This window comes from Heliangelus exortis, chromosome Z, assembly GCF_036169615.1.
Source record: "Heliangelus exortis chromosome Z, bHelExo1.hap1, whole genome shotgun sequence".
Taxonomy (NCBI): Eukaryota; Metazoa; Chordata; class Aves; order Apodiformes; family Trochilidae; genus Heliangelus; species Heliangelus exortis.
In genome coordinates this window covers 52,991,592-52,997,591 of record NC_092454.1, presented here as the reverse complement: position 1 = coordinate 52,997,591, position 6,000 = coordinate 52,991,592, and positions in this window count along the sequence as shown.

Sequence of the window (6,000 nt, the reverse complement as noted above, 5' to 3'; positions counted from 1 at the left end):
GGAGAGGGTGCAGAGAGTGGCAATGAGACTGAGGAGGGGTCTGGAGAACAGGTCTCATGAGGAAAGGGTGAAGAAGATGGGGCTGTTCAGCCTGGAGGAGACAGAAGGGCGACATTATTCTCCACAATTACCTGAAAGGAGGTTGTAGTGAGGCTGGTGTTGGCCTCTTTCTGCCTAGTGACTAGCAATAGGACAAGACAGAGTGGATTCAAGTTGTGCCAGGGCAGGTTCAGGTTAGATATTAGGAAAAATTTCTTCATGGAAAGAGTGATGAACCACTTGTCGAGGGAGGTGCTGGAATCGCTGTCCCTGGGGGTGTTCGAAAAAAGGGTAGATGTGGCACTTAAGGAAATGATGTAGTGTTTAAAGTGCTATAGTTGGACTCAATGATCTTGAAGGTCCTTTCCAACCACAATGATTCTATGATTCTGTGATTCTATTTCCTTGCAGTATTTTTGGAATCTCAACAACTACCTCCAGCAGATCTGAAGAGGTATACCTTTACTCCTTAGTTGTTGGTTGGACCCTCTATTGTGGTTTTTTTCAAGTTAACCTGCGCACAGTGAATGCAAAATCAGCTTTAGCCTTATATTGTCAGTCTCATAAATTTTTCATTTTTCTGTCTGAACTTGTCTAGCTCTGACCTATCAGCCTGCTTCCCACTAGTAGCTGAGACTTCACCTTATTTCCTATTATCTGTAGAACCTCTTGATGTAATATATATATCCCTCCTGTTCTTTTAAAAGGTGTTTATAGTACCAGTAGTAGTAGGAATTCTGGAGTCCAAAAGAGCATCTGTTTCTTATTGTCCAGTCTATTGCTGTCTCATGCAACAAAATCTTTGTTTGAGCCATCAAACATACCAAGCTCCCTCCTCCACAGGCTGTATTTCTTGCCTTTATGACTACAGTTCTTTGCTGTATACAAAGTTGCTGACAATTTCCAGCCTAACTCTATTCCTGGACAGCTAATACTGACTCATTTGTATACTTACATTTTAAGAGCTTTCTTTACTGTTATTTACATATTACTCCCTAAGTATAGGGCTATCTCAATACAGAACTGATCTGAATTGAGGAAGAACCTCAAAGGAAACCTAGGTATCCCATAGTAATTGTTTGGCACATTAGCCTTTTTGTAGCAAACCACTGTTATCTAAATACAGAAAGAAAATTACTGAGTTAAGTGTCATACTAAGAATTTTTTTTAATGCCTAGATACCTCTAGGGTCCATGAAACACAGGCATCTGAGTCTTTTACATTTAATTTTGAACTGTTTCAGTTACATACTATCTGAAGCCTGTCGAGTACTGGAAGCTTCTTCTTGTCTTCAAAAATAGATAATTTCCCAGAAAATAGTCACCTCCTTTAATTCCTCAAATTTTGTGAAAAGGGGGTTTTACAAGCACAAATATCCCGACTCCTTGCATAAGTCCAAGACAAGAGTTTAAACCATTTTTTCCTAAACATAATGTGGAAAACCGAAGCATGTACAGTGAATTTCATATACCACAGAGTCCCATATACCCACATCCATTTTTTACATGGACAGAAAGAAGAAAATTTAGCCTTACTTCTTTACTTCTACAAGTGTGGGAGGCTTATTTTATTGCTGGTTTCCCTTTTTTTCTCTAATATTTTGGAATCAAACTAATGTTTGTTAATGTAAAATTAAAAAAAAAATAAATTGGCCCAAATAATTAATTTTAACCTCAGTTGTTGCTTGTTTTTTGGTTTTTTTTTTCCTCCCTAACAAGTAGAATCAACCCATAAATCACAAAAAACTCATTTCAGAGTAATGCAGGTCAACAGTTTTGGTGTAGATGCTTTCCCTGCAAATGGAAGAAAATCAATAATATTGAAGAGTGACAAAGCAGAGAGAGAAACAGCTGTAGCAGTCCTGGTGATGCCCTTTGGAATCAGTCCAGGATCAGATAAGCCGTGGTTGTCTCTTCATGAAGTAACTTAATTGTCCTGCAGGCTAGAGCACAAAAATTTTGTTCATTTAAAACATCAGTTGCTTTAGCTACCAAGACAATCTCCATTACATTCACAAGTCTAAAAAGTTATTTAAGTTTGGTTTGGCTGAAGAAACAGCTGGTTTTTACCAGCTTTATGGGCTATGAACTTCTCGTAGGAGGACAAATTATTTACAGTAGAGCAAAATGAGTAATAATTTCAAATAATTAACAATGATCATTCTAATCATGGAGCATAGCTTAAACTAGTATTTCTATTCAAAAGTCTTGAAAATCCTTCCTCCTCAGATCTGGGCTGGATACTAAGTAATCTATAATCAAATATTTTGAAATAAAAATTCATTGCTGAAGTTGATCAGCTGTTCTTGTTTGGTCTTAGGACCATCTGTCTTATGTTTTATATTACTGTAGTATAATTGCCCCCAAATTAGGCTATGGTTTCATGGTTTTTTTTTAATTAAGTGGAGCATTTCTATATAGATAAACACTGTATTTTTAGCTGCCTGCTACTGTAGCAGCAGTTTGGAATAGAGGATCCATAATTGCACTGGGATGAAAGAATACTAAGGCAATATTCATATACTGTTATTTTACAGTGGTTTTCTTACAGCTAAACTTTCAAACCTTTGCTGAAATTCTCTGACGGTGAAAATTCTGCCAGGATATTTTATAAACTATTACACAAAATTAAGGCCTCAGGAAAATTTATATACAATACAGATAAATAAGAATTAATCCTTCTTCACTCTACACTTACCACTTGGGACACTCAGCTTACAAATAAAACTGTAAACAACAGTCATTTTGAATACTATGCTAGAGTTTAAATGAACTCTAATAAATACCAATGTTTCTCTTGCAGACTTTCCCCTTTATTGCTGTTACTTAAACCACAACATTTGCATTTCTAGCCAAACTAATTTTTTTCGAGTAATTTATAGTTTTTTACATAAAAATGTATCATATTCTTGCCAGGAAACAATTTTCTTGTACTGGATAAACATTGGTTTAGACTGCTGCTATATTTTCCATCTTTGTACTTGCACCTCTAATCTCTTTGGTTTTTTCATTACTTACCTCTTTTGCAGTTGCTTATTTTCTGCTACCACTGCCTCAACTCATTCTTTTTTATCACATAAATTAATTTTAATGACTGCTATAGTAGAATTATAGGTTTGGGTTTTTTTTTTAAAAAAGCATTTTTGGTACATTTCCATCCTTTTTCTTATTTATTGTCAAGTCCAGCTTACAATCTCCATTAGTGCCCTTCTGAAGTACTACTGCTTTAAGGCAGAGGAATTGTGGTACGAGACATCAAGTGTGTGTGTTTTGCCTAAAAGAGTCCTTGATGTATATTAATTTTGACAAGTTAAGATAAGTGAGTCCCCAAGACAGGGCAATGTCAGAACTATTTTCTAACAAACAGCTACACTGCTGGCTCTGCTGTGGGGACTGCAGGGCATGACTGCATAAACAGCTGAAGTTAGAACCCTGCTTGTATTATTATTTGACATTCTGCTCTGCATACATACAAATTGCACCCTTTTCTGACTGGGGAGAAACAGAAGGAACTGCATTTAGTATTTATTTATTATTTAGTATTTAATATTGCAATTTAGTATTGATTTTAAGGCAATTTAACTGTATTGATTTCATGGTATTTTAACTGGATTTAGCATGGGATTTGCTAAGAACTCATGGACCCTGCTTTGATACTGTGCAGGTGCACACAAAGCTGGTAGAGAGCACAGCCATAGCAATGGTCCAAATTTGCCTATGGAATATTCCATATCATGCAATTTAAGATCAGCATATAGGTGAGAACTGGTTACTGGGAAGTAGCTTTCTCTCTGTTCCAGAGTTGGGGTTTCAGGATTTCTGAGGAAGAAAAAGGGGAGAATGAAATGAAAAGGGAGAGTATGTGAGCAGCTATGTAGTATTTAGCAGTCTGCTGGGTTAGAACTACAAGTTACATATACTTTACATCATGAAACTACAGGATCTTCCATGTCAACTCACATGCTACAGAGAGCAGAGATGTAATTTTTGTGCTTTGAATGTGTATTTCCTTTAGCTATTTGTAAAACAAGGGCTTAATTCAGCTCTGATTCAGAGATTTCAACCTTTGATGCACCCCATAGGCAGATGCACGGTTTTCCTTACATTGCCTGGGAAGGAAATTCTACTTTGTTTCCTGGTGCCTAATGCTAGATTTGCATTCAAGGCTTCCTGTAAAGCACATGGAGGTTCTTGACTTTTTATTATTCTATTCACTTGGCATACACATCCCATCCCATCTACTACTTAAATGCATAACTTTTTCTTTTCTTTCTGAAAATAGGCATCTTGTTCTGCAACAGGTAAGCTGTGGGGAATTGAAGTCCTTATTTGTACTGGCATCAGCTTGAAATACTGAGATCTTTGGTGCCTGCTGAGTAAATGGGCCTGCACAACAGCAGTTACATGAAGTACTGTCCTGGAAGTGTGATTCATAGAAACTGAGGATAGTAACAATCAACAGGACTGAGGAAATAACTGAGTTTTAATATTAGAAGTCTTGGTTTGATACTTAGCCTGCTGAATGTCACTTATTTTTCTTGAACTTCAAGCTAAAACTCAAGTGAAGGAATAGCATTTGTTACAACACATCAGACTCATTACAATTATGATGAAACATATTAAGAAAAAGTGATATTTCTTTTTATATCACTTTTAAAGATGAGCATACCCTAATTTGGCAGAGAACTGTTCACTGCAGCACCTCCTTAATGTATCAGTTAATATACCTAAAATTATGAGCACTTCTTTGACTTTGTACATCTTTGAATTTGGGAATATGGCCCAAAAAACAAATTGACAGTGTATCTCCACTATATAAATGCATGAAAGAAGAAGATATTTTAACTGTTCCAATTCAAAAAGCCTTTTTCCAATATGAAAATCTATGTATGCTAATAAAAAGTCACAGAGCACAAACTCAATTTTTGCCTAACACTGTTGTACAAAATACCACTATAACGACCATAAATAGGTGCTGTAATGCTACATGGAAGATAGATACATTTAGATAGGTAAACATTTGATTTCAACAATTAAAACTAGAATTTAAAATAGATATTGGAAACTACACAAAAGTATAAGAAACACAAATAATATATATAATCCTATATATACTGCTTACTTTTCTGAAGTCTCTACCCATTCTCTTAGTTTGCCACTAAATATGGTTTGATGGATAAATTATGCTTCTGGATGGAGATACATTAACTCTAATAATGGTTGGTTAACTAACTCTTCAGCTAATTAAGGCGACCAGTCTCTCTTCAGTTGTATTACCCAAGTCTATTCCAAAAACCACAATACATGAAAAATCAGATTAGACCAAAGTCAGAAGGAAGAGCACAAGCAATAACTCTTTGACATCCTCTACTGAGAGACCTACATAGGTTGAAGTTTATTTCTCTTTGCTCTATGGCTTCCCTGAGTATTTTGATCTTTAATGTTCCCTTTAATGTTCGCAGCATCTACAGCACAAGTCACCCAATACTAAGGGTACTGGTGTGAGACAGACAAGTTTGGAAGAAAGTGCTACATCACAGTATCACACTTGAGGACAAATGCAGTAGCCATTAAAATGCCATAAACCATTTTGTACAGATTTGGTGCTCTAACCCACTGCAGAAAACATAGACAATGAATATTATTGTTAAGAAAGATTTGGTGTTGCTCTTCCTGATGTTCTGCCCTGCAGCTGTACACCAAGTGCCAAGCTGCTCAGATGGAAGCAGTTCTGTGGCGAAGCAGAAAAACTCAACAGAAATGAAGAGCATTTTCTAGAAGTTATAAATGTAGGCACTTTGAGATTCAGGCACTGCTAGGGTAGGACAGTGAGCCTAAAACCTACTTAACTCTAAAGTACCAGTCTGTCTTGAACCTGTACTCTTACCACAGTACAATATATGAATTAGATACCCCAGAATCCTGTAATAAAACTTTGCCATGATTAACGTTGCTCCTGATA